At 42.9% G+C, this 16328-nt stretch overlaps 1 pseudogene; it reads right to left on the bottom strand.

The window, feature by feature from the left end:
• Positions 1 to 8126: 8126 nt before the first annotated feature.
• On the bottom strand, positions 8127 to 8512 carry LOC111757023 (clathrin light chain A-like; annotated as a pseudogene).
• Positions 8513 to 16328: the final 7816 nt, after the last annotated feature.

Genomic DNA, 16328 nt, shown 5'->3' with positions numbered 1-16328 from the left:
CCAAACACATACTAAAACAAGCATGTAGCTCATTTATCTTTGTTTAGAACTTATTGTTTATTGCCAAGACTATGAATCTAGTAATCCCATTCCTGAGCATCCATTCAAGAGAATGGGAACTGTGGTAGTAAGGGTGAACTGGCCAAAAATTGTAGCACACAGTCATAATCCCATAATCTCCTTATACTGGGAGGCTAAGGCTGGAGGATAAAAAGCTCAAATCCAGCCCAGGCAATTTAGTGGCTTAGTGAGACCCTGTGTCAAAAATTTAAAATGCTGGAGATGTAGTTCAGTATGAAGGTCCTGGGTTCAATCCTCAGTGACAAACACACACAAAGTTTAATCTTTTAAAATTTATAGAAGAAAAGCTAGGCATGGTGGCACACAGCTATAATCCCAGCATTTGGGAGGCTGAGACCGGAGGATCATCGTGAGTTTGAGGCCAACCAACCTAGGATACATAGTGAGACCCTGGCTCAAAAAGCAAAAAAAATAAAAAAATAAAGAAGAAAAGAACAGTGGCATATAACTTTAATTTTAGCACTCAAAAGCCTGAATCAGGATTGTGAGTTCAAGGCCACCCTGGGCTAAGCGAGAGTGTGAGGTTGGCTTTAACTACACGCCAAAAAGGACCCTGCCAAAAAAAAAGTTAAACATGTGATGAGTAGGTACCAAAGGATTCCCTTCACTCTAGGTGACAGACACCGGATGTCTGGATTTGAGTAACATGACGGTAAAGGGAAGCCCCAAGCCTGTGTCTCTGGTTCAGGAAGGAGGCTGGGTTTACAGCACCACCGCAACAAATCCGGGGGCTGCTTTCCTCCTCCTCCCCTTCGTCTCCCCACTTCTTCTTTGAGGTGGCTGTCCTTTCCTTTCTTTGCATCTTATTTTCATCTTTGTGTCCCTGCCTTTGCTTCTTTTGAGTGATTCACCACGACCCCACACACCCCAAGGGAGAGGTCTTGGGGTGTCTCACTGAACTCCGTGGCCCCGTGCACAGGTGTTTCATGAGTCTGTCCCAAGGCTTCTCACACCCTGCCCCTGCCCAAAGAGCCTTCCAGTGGCCGCTACAGCTACACCTCAGGCTTGTGTCCACTTGTTTTGGAACCTGCCTCCTGCAACATGCCCACTTTCACAGACACCATGCCCCTCCCAGTCCTCCAGGAAATTCTTCCCACATTCCTACCCTGCCTCTACTCAGCCACAGTTCTGATCTGAAGTGTTTCTTTCACCCACCGCCTTCCTCAGGAAAAAGGAAAAGAAAAACAATGTAATTCTCTAAAAGGATTAGTCAGCTAAGTTGCTTAAGGGTCTAAAAAAGGTGTCTGGGAGTGTTAATCAGAAATATTGTGTGTAAAGTCTTGTTTTGTCTTTTTAACTGTGTTCTGGGGTTTATGTCTATGTTTAGTTCTTAGAAATTACTTAGTAAATATTTACCAATATAAGAAAATGTGGCTGTATGGGGAGAGGAACCCTAAGCTTATTCTAGGCAGCCAAGTTAAGACAGGAATTTTATTTTATTTTATTTATTTTTTTTTTTTTTTGTCTTTTTCATTTTTATCGGTACCGGGGATCGAACTCACGACCACCTGCTTGCAAGGCAGGTGCTTATGCCGCTGAGCTAAACCCCCAGCCCCTAGACAGGAATTATTATACAGTCAGGGGAGGGCTGGGCTGGCCAGAAAATCAGCATAAAAATAAAGACATTGGAATCCTGACTAGGGGCGCACCTGAAGAAGGCCAGGCCTCCAGATAAAGATGAGATGGCAAGGCCTGAAGGCCTCCTGAAGGGTAAACAGCAATTTATGACCACACTGTAATTAGCAGCACCTGGTCCAGTGAACCCAGATAGGCATCACTGGCCCAGGTGGGTGACAGGAGCATCTGGATCATCTCTTCCCTCAGATGCCTTTCTTGTTTTTTCCATAAACATTTCTTGTTCCCCTGTTGGAGCAATATTAGCTAAGTGACTACCTTTACCATCCTACAACATGACTGCAGTCTGACCCATGTAGTACCCACACTGTGACTTGCTGTGTAAATTACCCTGAAGAATGGCCTCCGTGGGCAGCCTCTCGGGACCCCTCCTGGAAATGCATGTGCTTTTCTTATCTCCAATAAAAGTCTCCCAACTTCTTCCTTTGGCTACAAACTTCATTCCTCTCTATTGCGGGACCTGACACTCAGCACAACGGAGGGCTGGCAGTTACAGCTCTCACAGGTCTATCACTTGCAAGTGCTGTCTCAGTGAGCTAGGTTCCCAGGCCTCACTGGCAGTCTAGCTGCGTTGTGGTGACTTTGTAAGAGCCTTGGTCTCCTCTTCCCTCCTCCATCCCTTGGCCAACCCCATGCCCTGAGCCCCATGCAGTCTCCATGAAGAGCCCTACCTATGCTTTCCATTCCCATTCTTTTTTTTTTTTTTTTCTCATTCCCATTCTTATCTCTGCCTGCTTGGCCAATTTACTCAAAAATAGCCTGAGGAAGAAACCAAGCCCGACACAGCAGAGCCTGCGCAGCCTGAGTCTGTGAGTGTGCGGGGGTGGGGAGGCTGGGGGTGGCACCGGCTCCGTGCCACGGCGCACGTCCCGGCTGGGCGGAAGGCGCCGCCCCTCTCCGCCCCTCCCCCACCCTCGCCCCCCCACAGTCAGTGCTGGGAGGGGCGCGCGGGCGGCACCCGATTGGCCGGAGGAAGTTGCAATTTTCAGGAATCGGAGGCATCTCTGGGGAGCTGCGAAGGGTGAGGCAAGAGGCCTGCCTTCCAGACAGATGGTTCTGCGGTACAATTCAGCAGCATCTCTTCCTCTTGCTTATCACCGCGAGCAGCGTGGCCTCATCAGAAGCTGGTGCGTTTCACGTGTCCAGCTTCTGCATAGCCGCCCATCTTTACAAAATCTTTCGCCTTGTTCTCCCCTACAACGCACTGTTTATTTTTTAAAGTCATTTTTTTTGTGTGTGTGGTACGCATTAGCAGGTGTACAGTTGGATGACTTGACAGGTTCACATTTTCATGTTGTGACCTCCATCTCAATCAGCACCTGGATGGGTGTCTTCTCAGAATGTTCCTGCTCCACCCTGGTTGTTGCTGCAGTTTCTGTCACTTTTCAGCTACTTCTTGATACAAGAGAAATGTAACTCCCAACCTGGTAGATGGCAAATCTGACAAGTTTGTGGTCCCAAAACACAGAGGAATGCAGTCATGAACCAAAGGTACACGTTAGAAGACTTTTAGTGGAGATAAGGAGGGAAGACTAGCTTCTGGATTTCCAGGAGGGGTCCTGAAAGACAGCTTTGTCAGGCCACAATCAATCTGTAGAATCCCAAGTATAGCAGCTTAGCTAACATTGATCCAATAAGGGACTAAGGCATGTTGCCAGGAGGTGGAAAGAACAAAGGCATTTTGGGGAAGGGAGGAGTCCAGATGCTGTGTCACCTGCTGGGTCCCAGATGCTTATCTGGGCTCCCTGAACCAGGTGGTGCTAATTATAGTGGTCTCAAATTGCTGCTTCTCCCTCAGGAGGCCTTCAGGCCTTGCCATCTCATCTTCATCGGGAGGCCTGACCATCTCCAGATGCGTCCCAGGCCAAAATTCTGATGTTTTGGGTGCTGAATTCCTGGCCAGCCCAGTCCCCTTCTGACAGTTTCAATCCAGCTGCTTCAAGCTGAGCAAGGTCAGAGTTGGGGAGACCGAAGTTAGGGGCCTTCTCCAGAGAGCTAATGTGGGTGGGGAGTCAGGTAGAAGTCATGTTAGGGTTTAGCAGTTATGAACTCCCTTCACGAGGTGGACCTAGTAGATCCCAGTAGAAGGAGAATGGCACATTAATCATTGGTTCCTTTGCATAATCCTTTAGGCAAGAAAAAACAAATTTTACCAAATGACTATTTATGGCCAAAGCATGAGCACTAGAGTGGAAAGACAGACTGAGAAAAGGAGCCATGCACAGACACTGTTTTTAAGGGATTAGAGTAAGAAGCATAACCAGCTAGGTTCTACACCTATCTGCCCATGGAGATTATCTACAAGCTTGATTTTTTTTTACATTGTTTTAACATCTTTTTCTATCTGCTATGAATTATTTATCTAAATGATTATTATTTATCTTAATAGATAAACTATTTATCTAAAGACAAGTTTTGTTTATTAGTGTACAAGTCCCTCCAGCTTTAGGTATAAAAAGATGGAGATTGCTGTGGGGTTTTTGTTTTTGTTTTTTTTTTGGTTCTAGGAACCAAAACTCATGACCTCATGCTTGCCAGGCAAGTGCTATGCCACAAGCTCTATCCCCAGCCCAAATTCTGTGGTTTTGAAGGACAATTTTACCTAAGGAATTTAAAGGCTTGCTGAGCTTCTGCAACTTTCCATTGAGCTGTAATAGTGGCCAGCTACAGGCGAAGCTAGAGACTGCCAGCAGGGGTCAGTGTAGGGATCAGAGCCCCTTTCTATATCTAGTCTTTATTATTATAGTATTCCTTTTTTAAAATATATTTTTGGTTATATTTGTCTGCTGAGTGTTTAAGGCCAAGTTAAAGTGAGATCTGTGTTAATCACTGTTAACCTCTTGCTATATATTGAGGTCAATTAAGACTCTTCAGAGGTTATTTTTGGAACTGTGTTCAGAGCTTTACAGCAACTTGGTCAACCTCAGTGACCAGGATGGGTCACAGTCTGTAAAACGCTCATTTTCAGCGTACTGTACTTGGGTTTACTCCTGTCCTCTGGGGGCCAACAATCTCTCTATTCAGGAGTCTGGGTGACTCACTAGAGTTGTAGGATTCTGCACAAAAGTTTCCCTCAGGTGCTAGGTCCTTGTTGACCTTGGAGGCCCAGTGGCAAAATATCAGCTCTTCTCTTAACCCAGTTATCTTTCTTAGCTTTGGTTTCTAAACCTCAGTTATTGAATACCTAGAAGGTCAGTAATACCAATGAGAGCTGTAGGTTTAACTGTCACATTTCTCTGGATGTCAAGCACCTTGAAATACACAGTATGACCAGAGTACTGTTATTTTTACCAAATATGGCTGTCTAGAAGCCAAATCCCTGCAGAGTGTTAATAGATTACAGTTATAAAGTTTAACAGAGAAAACTTGAGATCAAGAGCAGCATAGCATTCTATTTTTTTAAGGTTTCAAATATTTATTGAGTTTCCATTAGTGCTAATCACAGAACATGATTAAGATTCCTGATTAAGAATGTTCAACTGGGAGAACCAGACACCTACTCCTGTGAGTTGGTGCCATGTGTGGGCTGTGGGAGGAGAACCAGGTACCAGTGCCTTCCAGGGCTCGGCTGAGAGACAAGAAGAGCCAAGTGTCTCCCCCTCCCCTGCCAAGTGACTGGCTGATCCAGAGAAGCACAGGTTGAGATGATAGCTGTTGAAGTAAAATACAAGTTAATGGTTGTAATGTTTAGTTTTTCATTGACTTTCCAGTTCTAAAGCTGATATTCTGGTCATCTATTTAGAGGATAACAATACACAATGTAGCATCTCTGGGGGAATCTCCATCTGAAGGTGGTAGCCATTGTTAATTCCCTACTATCTTGTTTTAAGGTCCTGTATCATTTTCATTGGTTTTATTCTGTTTTGTCTTGTTTGATTTTATATGTCTGATGACATGGGTAGCTATTTCAAAGATAACAAGATATATTATGGTAGCTATTTTGGATTTACTATTATCTTGTTTTGAAGTCCTGTATTGTGTTCATTGTTTTTTTTTTTTTGTTTGTTTGTTTTTTTGTTTTTTTGTTTTTTTTTTTTTTGGTCTTTTTCGTTTTTATCGGTACCAGGGATCGAACTCACGACTGCCTGCTTGCAAGGCAGGTGCTTATGCCACTGAGCTAAATCCCCAGCCCCCCATTGTTTTGTTTTTATTGGTTCTATTATGTTCTGTTTTGTTTGATTTTACTGTCTGATAGAATGAGCAGCTATTTTGAAGACAACAAGAGGCATTATGGTAATAATTCTTGACTTCCTATTCTCTTGTTTTGAAATCTGTATCACACTGTTTTGTGTTGACTGGCAGTATTCCGTTTTATTTTGTTTGGTTTTATTCTCTTTAAAATAAAAAAAAATTATGAAAAGAAAAAACATTCAACTGTCCAGCCAGTGGTATTTTTACCCTTGATAAAGTGATATAATCTAGGCCATGATGAAGTGTCATGGTGTGACCTCTGGGGGAGTGACCTTGCTACAGTTCACGCGCAGTTCCAGCTTGGTCCTCCTCCAGTGTCTCCTCTTAGAGTTGGACCTGATTTTATTACCAGTCTTCACAGGAATCCATTGAGGAATGGGATGATTCTGCTTTCGCTTCTTGGCCTGGAGTCGTTTGATTCTGAAAGTCTTGTGAGAAGACATGGTTAGGCTCGGAGGCAGGAGCACACACTCAAAAGTGGACAGAAGTGGAAGAGAAGCGTAGCATTTTAGCATAACAGTCTTCATAACATTATTAAAACCTTTAGGCTTTGTTATTATTTGTGAGACACATTTAAATTTTTTGTTTGTTTTAAGACAGGGTCTCAGTTTGTAGTTCAGGCTGACCCTGGTCCTGAACTCACTGTGTATCCCAGGGTGACCTCAAATTTGCAACAAACCTCCTGCCTCAAACTCCTGAGTACTAGGATTATAGGCATGGTTGCCACCATATCCAGTGCAAAAACCTATATAAGTGGTTTTCCATGAAATATCAAAAGAGCCAGATAAAATAAAAATAAGTTGTTGAGCTCAAAAAATATGTATGTTTTCACTGGGCTTGATAATAATCTCAGCACTTGGGAGGCTGAGGCAGGAAGATCAAGAAGAGCCCGGGCTACAAAGTGAGTTCAAGGCCAGCCTGAATTACATAGTGAAACTATACCTCAAAAAGACCGATAGGAGTCTGAGGCAGGAGCATCACTGTGAATTCAAGGCCAGCCTGAACTGCAGACCCTGTCTGGAAAAGAAAAAAAAAAAGCAGCTGCAGGTGTTTTAATTAGTTATTAAGCCAGATTCACAAATGGAAAAGCATATAAAAACACACAAAGCAGTTGTTTTTAGATCAGAGTATACTCTCAGATGTACTGGTCAAGTTAAATTACAATAACCCTTTTACAGTTTTCAGATTTGTAACTATAAATAGACTAGTCATAACTTTTCCTATGGTCATCAGTTAACAGAGATCTCTTGCAATAAGAATCAGAAAGGAAAATACCCTTTTTCAGCTGTGAAAGCCAGGATTGCTTTTAAGAGGGGACCTGGGCTGCCGGTTTCTTACTGGAACAATCAATAAAAACTTTTCCGGGAGCCTCTAATGTTTTGATAGCCAGCATTGTTGGATGACCACAGCTTAAACTGCTATTTTGATAGCCACATGTAATTATTTCCTCTAAAAGGAATTATTGTATTTGCGGGGGCCACTCAGGCCAGGTTTTGGGAGTAGAGAGAGGATAGGTGACACTTTCAGGAGATAAGTGCGTGTTCCAAAAAGAGGGGCCTTGCACTGGTGCAGACATCTGCCTCTAAATTTCTTCCCATTTTGAACAAAAACAAGGGGAGGGAAGGTGTCCCTGTCAATCCTTCTTGCCTGTGCCCCTAAGGTTTAACCCTGTCCAATTCCAGCAGCAGCAATTGGAGCTGGCCAGGACCGGATTTATCTGCTTTTACTGTGTGCCTGAGTTTCCTTCCTCATGGTCCTCTAGCTCCTTGAGTCACCGTAGTTTCAGGCTTTAAACAGTTGCCAGCCTGGTGGCATGCTTTGGAGAGAAAGCTAGCAAGAGTGAGGCAGGCATCTGCAGATTGGAGGCAGGGGCTGTCCCTTACTCAATATCTGCTGTTATTAACTCATAAGGGTCCCTAGGAATTTTTTATAATTTTTTGAAACAGCAAAATTTATTCTCAGAATAATGCACAAAGGCACAGGCCGCGGCTACTGCTGGGAGCTTCCACCCTTCCTCTTCCTCCGCCCCCTCCTCTCTGCCTGCCAGGGAGAACACAGTTGGAGGAAACCTGCAGTCACAAACAATGATTGGCTTTAAAGACAAAAGGTTGGGCTCAAAAGAGCTTAGCGTAATTAATCCTATTGCTGTGAACAGCTTCCCCCAGTAGGGTTAAAATGGTGCATTTCCCACAGGGTGGATCTAGGGAGCTCCAGGGGGGCTACTTGAAGGAGATGAGGACTGAGCTCATGTGGGAGGCATCTGTGGCCTGCTAGCAGGATTTGGGGTTAAAGTCACACAGCCAGGCCACCTGTCCCTGGGGACCACTCATCACTGTCATTTACAAAAGCTTCTTAGGCTCCCTGTTGTTTGCTTTTGTTTTCTGCAGCTGTTGATCCTGCCTCACATTCCACTCTTCTAACTCCATTACTTCTTTTTCTTTCCACTCAGCTTCTTGCTTCTGAGAATTAGCATCAGGGGCTTCCAAAAGTTCTGTTCTTCTCTCCATTTATAGATTCTTTCAGGCTCTGATTGCAATTGATCTGCTTGTATAAAGGCTGTGTAACTATCTGTTGGACCATTACTCTCCTGGTAGTATTTTCCATTTATCACACCATCATATCATCCCAACTCCCAGGTGCCTTGCTGTGTGACTGAGGCCCTGGGGTGTTGCAGGTGCCAATACGGCTGCAGTTTGGGGAGTCGGGGGCTCCCACAGAGTGTCTAATGGATCTCAGCTCAGCTGTGGTGGGCAAAGCCACGCACCAGCACCATCCAACACGTGAGACTGCAATGGTGGTGAGCATGCTCAGAGTACAAACTGGAAGGAGGTTCCTAGGAATGTTTTTTGTACTATCAATAAAGTCATCTGTCCTATAAAAAAGTCAAAGCCAGGTGTGGTAGCACATTCCTGTAATCCCAGCACTCAGGAGGTGCCTGAGGCAGGAGGATTGCTGCAAATTTGAGGCCCCTGTGGGCTACGTAGTGAGTTCAAGATCAACTTGAACTACATAGCAATCTCAAACAAAACAAAACATAAAAAACAAGTCAGTCTGCTCTTTGGAGCAGCATTCTTGAGGAATTAATTTCCAGTTCTGCCTAAGGGCAGAAAGATTGATAAATTTAAAAACTTTCACTTCGGGGCTGGGGATTTAGCTCAGCGGCATAAGCACCTGCCTTGCAAGCAGGCGGTCATGATCTCGATCCCGGTACCAATAAAAAGCGGAAAAAAAAAAAAAACTTTCACTTTTTATTTAAACAATTAAATCTAGACTGTTTTCTGAAGAATAGGGCTGAGGAAGTGGGGAATATGGCCCAGGAACAAGTCAGAGGAAATAGTGAAGAGCAGATTTACTCTGGAAAGATCATGGAGAGTGGGAAACTCACCATTCTAGTCCTGGTATCCACAGAGAAGGGAAATGCCTTGAACAAAACAATGTCATAAATTTCGTTATTTCGTAGGACAGTGGGCGGATAGAAGAGTGACTCCATGCAAGGCACAAAAACCAAGTCCTCATCACCCATCACAGTCATGACAAAAGGCTTTTGCACAGCAAAACAAACCATGAACAGAGTAAAGTGACAACCCATGGAATGGTTAAAAAAAATTACCAGTTATTCCTCAGACAAAGGAATAATATCTAGCATATATAAAGAACCCAGCCTCCCACCTCAGATTTAAAGATTCAGTCCAAAAATGAGCATCTAGCCAGGTGTGGTGGTACATGTCTATAATGTACTTGGGAGGCTGAGGCAAGACAATCACTGCACATTTGAGGCCAGCCTGAGCTATAAAGTGAGTTCAAGGCCAGCCTGAACTACATAGTGAGCTCTTGTCTCAAAAAAAGACCAAAAAAAAAAAGTATCTGAAATAAACAGAGACTTCTCAGATGAAGAAGCACAAACGGTAAATAAATATATGAAAAAATGACATCATCGGTCAAGAAATGCAAATTAAAACAATGCTGAGATTCCATCTCACTCTAGGAAGAATCGCTATCATCAAGAAGTTAATCAGGGGCTGGAGGTTTAGCTCAGCGGCATAAGTGCCTGACTTGCAAGCAGACAGTCATGAGTTCGATCCCCAGTACCGATAAAAGAAAAAAGACCAAAAAAAAAAGAAGTTAATCAGTAAGATAGTCTAGCATCAGCCAGGGATGGTGATGCATGCCTGTGATCTTAGCACTCAGGAGGCTGAGGAAGCAAGAACTCTGAGTTTGAGGCCAGTCTGAATGACAGTGAGTGACAGCTTGATATTCTGTCTCAAAAAAAAAAAAAAAAAAAATTCTTTTACTGGCGAGACTATGGGGGAAAAGGAACCCATTCTGCTGGGAGCCTAAACTTGTGCAACCACTATGTAAATCTGTATGGCATTTCCTCAAAAAGACTAGAATTACAGATTCCATTTACCCAATTGTTCCTCTTCTAGGTATCTTCCCAAAAGAGTTAACGTCACAGCATGACAACACAGTGCACATCCATATTTGTTGGTTTTGTTTTTGAGACAGTGTCTCATTCTAATTCATGCTGGCCTTGAACTCACTGTGTTTCCCAGGATGGCCTCAAACTCACAGTAATTGTCTTACCTCAGCCTCCCAAGTGCTGGGATTATAGGCATATGCCACCATAAATGGCCACACCTATGTTTATAGCAGCGTAATTTATAATAGCTAAATCTTGAAAAGAACCCATATGCCTATCAACAGATGAGTGGGTAAAGAAAATATAGTATTATGTACAATGGAGTATACTACTCTGCCATAAAAAAGATAAGCTCATGTCATTTTTAGGTAAATGGACGCACTTTGAGACCATAATTGTAAGTGAAATAAACTAGACACACAAGTTTTAATATCACATTGTTTCCTTTCTATGAGAAATCCAAAGGATAAATACAGAGCATAATGTAAGATAGATACTGGGAAGAAAGAAGAACATGTCCAAATGGGAAGGGGATCCCGGCATGGTGGCCATGCCTGTAATCTCAGCATTTGAGAGGGTGACAAAGGAGGACTGCTCTGAGTTTGAGGTCAGCCGGGCTACATGGTGAGACCCTGTCTCAAAAAAATACAAAATGGGAATCGGAACAGAGGAGCAGGGAAAGGAAGGGAAGGCAAGGAAAAGGAATTTTTAAAAGACAGAATGAAAGGAAAAAATGAAAACAATGCTTCAGTAAGTGGGCAGGTGAAGAAAGGCTGGAGGGAGGGAAAGGGAATGGGGAAAAAAAGAAAAAAAGGGTAAATTATGTACAAATACAGAATCTCCATGATGAATGTGATCATTATGTATGACAACTATCTCCTAATAAAAAAATTTTAAAAGACCAAAAGCTTTTCCCAGGTTGGGCCTCCAGTCTAGCAAAACACACCTCCAAAGACAAAACCTACAGTTGACTCCAGTAGTCAAAGAACAACTACTTTTGCCGGGGATTTAGCTCAAAGGCATAAGCGCCTGCCTGGCAAGCGCGAGGTCGTGAGTTCAATCCCTGATACCAAAAAAAAAAAAAAAGAACTACTTTTTTTTTTGGTGCTAGATTGGCCCACTAATTGGTTTAGCAGTTCTGGGTGTGGATAGTGGGGAGGCCCACTTTGGGTGTGACTGGCACCATCAAAAGGCTTGTAGCCTGGATGGAATGAAAGGGAAAGGGAGCCTTGTGGCTGGCTGCCTCCTGCCTACACTGCCATGGACTGTCTCTTCTCTGTGAGGCCTCTCTGCCACACCAACCTGCCTTGGAGCCAACTGGCCATGGACTGAAACCTCTACATCTGAACCAAAACAAAGACTTCATCCTTTAACTTGTGGGTGTTATGCATTTAGCAATAAGAAAACTAAGATTTTGGCACTGGGAATGGGCCATTGCTCTGACACTATCGGGCCATGTGGTTCAGAAGCCTTTGGAGCTGCCTTGTGAGAAGAGTTTGGAAAGGTTTGGAGATACTATCTAAAGAAAGAGCCCTGGCTTAAATTTGTAAGCTACACTTGTTGAAAGATTCTGGTCAAAGCTCAAAAGACCAGATATTGATAGACGTGCATTAGGTAAAGACCAGGCTCAGGAGGTTTCAGTTAGGAACAAGGACTGCATTGGCTATTGGACACCAGACCATGTGTGTTATGCTTTGGCAGAAAATTTCTCTGCATTTCGCTTGTGTTAAAGATACTTTTCAGGCTGGGTGTGGTGGCCCTTGCCTGTAATCCCTGCATTCCAGTGTCTGAGGCAGGAGGATCGCTGTGAGTGTGAGGCCAGCCTGTGCTATATAATGAGACCTTGTCTCAAAAGCGGGGAAGGGGAAAAAAGGAGAGGCGACTTTTTAGGAGACTGTGATTCAGTGGGGGAGACTAATAAATCTGGCAGAAGAAATTTCTTTTTTTAAATTAATTTTCTTTTTTAATATTCATTTTTTTCTTAGTAGTACGTGTTTGCAGCGCATAATGGTTACATTCCTTGTGGGAAGTTGGTATGTGTATATAGCACATCTCAATTATTTTTTCATGCCCTAGAAAAATTTCAAAGCACTCTTAATGTTGAGGTGGTGGTATAGTTACTGTTGGGGGCTGTTAGCAGATCTGTGTTGAGAATCAAGAGCAAATAGCCCAGCAGAATGATTCAAGTAGTGTTGAGTTGACCAGAAAGAAACCTGTTAAAATTGTGGCCTCCAAAGATGGAACAGAGGAGAAATTGTTTGCTGAAAAGATACGCAATAAAAGACCAAGTATTGGGGCTGGGGATTTAGCTCAGCAGCATAAGCACTTGCCTTGCAAGCAGGCGGTCGTGAATTCGATCCCCGGTACAGATAAAAATGAAAAAGACAAAAAAAAAAAAAAAAAAAAAGACCAAGTATTTTGGAAGCGGACAATAGAAAAGATAATTTGAGAGTATCTCAAGAAGCAGCAGGGCTACAGCCTCTGTAGCATTAAAACCACAAATGTAAAAGACTTTGTTTTGAGAAACAAGTACCAGAATACCATGTGACCGAATGGAGTGGCCATGGGCGTTGTTCTTCAGGATTTGGTTCATGGTTCTCACAATACAGGCATTTGACTGCTATAACCAAGAGAGGAGAAGCCTGGCTGCTGCTCCAGCTGGCAGCAGACCTTGGCATCACCCACACGGTGCTGTTTTCAGGTAAATGCAGAATGCAAGAGTTGCAGGCTCAGGAAGGCTGTCACCCAGATTTCAGGAGTTCTAGGAGGCCAAGAGGGCAGTGTGTGAATCCTTGAATGTGAAGTGAAAAGCAGTGGAGACTCCAGAACAATGGATAAACCAGCAGGATGGATCATCTGAGGGAAATTTCATGGAGTGAACAAAGCCAGCCCAAGAAAAAAGCCAGGAGGGCTACAACTGTCATGTGCCATAGAGGTGGAGCCACCAAGCCCTTTGGAATTCATATCTTGTCACAGGTTGCCCTGGATGCTCACATGGAACAATAGGACTTAATATTTGTCCTGTCTTTTTTGTTGTTGTTGTTGTTGTTTTTTATGTCCTGCTGGAGTTTGATTTTATTTATTTATTTATTTATTTATTTATTTATTTTTTATGGTGCCGGGGATTGAACTCACAACCTTGCACTTGCCAGAAAGGTGCTTAGGCCACTCAGCTAAATTTCTAGCCCTGGAGTTTGAGCTTGCTTTGGTGCCATTTCTTTCTATCCCCTCAACTCTCATTTGTACCTTTTTGAATGACAATGTGTATCTCATACTATTGTATGTAGAAGTGTTTAATTTCCTTTTTCTTTGTACCGGGGCTCACAGCTAAGAGTCTACTTTAAATCTCAGAGGAAACTTTGGACTTAGACTTTTCAGCAATACTGAAACTCTTAGGACTTTGGCAACTCTGAGAGATGGACTAAGCGACTTTTTCATAAAAAAGATGCATGTGAATCTTTTGGGGGTCAGGGGAAGAACATTGTGATTTGTATCTAGATGCCCCTACAAAGCCTCATCCACTGATAGGTGGCAGTTTTGAGAGGTGGCTGGCTCTTGAGGGTGTGATACTGGCATTATGTGATAATTGCATTAATTGGTTTAGCATAGCTCTAGGGGTGGGGCACACCACTCAAAAGGCTTGTAGTCTGGATGGGATCCAAAGGAAAGCAGCCTCATTGTTCACTGCTTCTTCCTTGCTCAGGCCCTCTGCCATGCCCCCCTGCACTGGAGCCAGCCAATCATGGACTGAAACTTCTACAAACTAAACTCTCCCCAGAAATAAATAAATAAAAATAAACAACAACAACAAAAAAAAACTGTTGTCAGTGTCCCCCGGGCCTCATGAATTTTCATTGTGCATTTGCATTGTCTAGTGCTTGGATTGATGGTGTTAGTGCTACGCCCACCTAGGGGTGGAGCCAGGATGTGATGTAATGGCAGGAAGAAGATGTGTCTTGCTCTTTGCTGGTTTCTGCTTGCTGTTTGCAGCCACCATGATCGGCGGCCCAGCCATTCCCACCTGCCGTGGAGCCAACTGAGTGTGGACTGAAACCTCCAAAAACTGTAAGAAATAAACCTTTCCTTTCCCAACTTGGGCTTCAGGTATTTTGTCTCAGCAATGAGTAAAAAGTAACTAAGATAACTGTTAACCAAAATAAACCTTTTCTCCTTTATATGTAAAGGGTGTTTAAAGGGTTATATTTAAAGGGTGTTTGACTCAGAAGAAAATAGTAACTATCTGTGTTACTCTGGACTGTAAAAAAATAAAATAAATAAAATAGTAACTAAAACATATTCTAATTTAGAGATGGAGGTTATATATAATGCAAAGTAGTGATTATCTTTGGTGCGCTTATAGATACACACTCATATGAGTTCAGGAGCCTTCAACTGGAAAAGAAAAAACAAAACAAACAAAAACTGATAACATCCGTACAGAGGTGAACTTCCACAGCATGTCAAATACCCTCTGGCTGAATCCTCAGACACACTCACACAAGCTGTCAGGCAAAAATTCCAAAAAGCTGTGTACACATAACAAGGAACCAAGACATTATAACCACCAAACAGGTCAGAAATCCAAATAACACCCATTACAGTTTAAAGTTTTTATCATTTTGACCAGAAAAACAGAGTATATACAGCAACAATTGGGCATAAACAACCAGTAAACAATGTGTGGCAAATTTTGATTACCTAAATGAGTCACAATTTAGAATTCAGCCAAAATACTTAGGGGGTCATGAAACAAAAGTGTTCTTACCTCTTTCCAGTGATCTCAGTGGGACCTCCAAATGGTATAAGAGAAATGTAACTCCCCACCTCAAAGATGTTGGATGTGTAGAGTTTATGGTTTCACAACATGGTGGAATGAAGCCTTCAACCAAAGGAAGAAGGAGAGTTTTATTGGAGATAGGGAGAAATGAATAGCTCCTGGATTTCCAAGAGAGATTCTTAATGGGTGGCCACTGAGGTTCTTTTTCAGGGGTAATTTTTATAGTAACATCACAATGTAGGTACAACAGAGGTCAAATTTACAGTCAACTGTAGGATTACAAGTAGAGCTGCTTAGCTAATATTGACCCAATAGGAAAACAAATCATGTAGCAGGGTACATGGAAAGAGCAAAAACATTTGGGTGAAAGAATGAGTCCAAATGCTCCGGCCATGAATCTGGGCAACTGTTGCCTATCTGGACTTCCTGGACCCACTAATTACAGTATAATTCCAAGTTACTGTTTATCCCCTAGGGAGGCCTGCAGGCCTGACCACTGCATCTTCATCCTGAGGCTTGACCTAATTCAGGTATGCCCCTAGCCAGGATTCTGATGTCTTTACTTTTGTGCTGATTTCCTTGAGTATCCAGTTCTTCTATGACTGTATATTAATTCCTGTCTAACGTAGGTGTCTGCAATGCAAAGATCTAGTTTGCATCCTCAGCGCAAAATAGGAAAAAGAGGATTGGAGATAGAAAATCAGTAAGAATGCATGGTCAAAAAAGAGAATTATGTGTGGAGATGGGGAGAGACCAACTTGCAGGGCAATGAGGGTAGGTTTTACATGTTGCCTACCATACCATGGCAGAGGTGCTGAGAGGGAAAATTAGGAAAGTAGAATCAAGGACTCCATCTTCCTGTCTCATTTTCCTTACAGTCAAGATGTAAATGCATTCCTCTGTACTTATCTTTTTTTCCTTTTATACTATGTCAAAAAACAAGTACCACAATATAGAAAACAATGTGATTTATGTGTCATGACACTCTATTTGTGCATTATAATTTAGTTGTGCACTTGGTAGTGTTACTCCATGCCACTTCATACAAACTTCTTTAGGACTTTGGACAGGTGAGTCCAGAGCATAACATGCTCTGGAATAGCATCCAGCATATTGAAGGTCAGCATTAAGAATTAGGTATGCTGTACTTAAACACCTGTTGTTGCTTCATTTTGGGGTTCTGTAGTCTTCTTCAGGAGTTGGTTTTTAGGTTCTTTGTGTCCT

Source organism: Cavia porcellus, unplaced genomic scaffold, assembly GCF_034190915.1.
Source record: "Cavia porcellus strain 051 isolate PalLab524CR breed Dunkin Hartley unplaced genomic scaffold, mCavPor4.1 scaffold_27, whole genome shotgun sequence".
NCBI classification, from domain to species: domain Eukaryota; kingdom Metazoa; phylum Chordata; class Mammalia; order Rodentia; family Caviidae; genus Cavia; species Cavia porcellus.
Note: the sequence above shows the minus strand (reverse complement) of the source record. Positions and strands in the feature narration are given on the sequence as shown.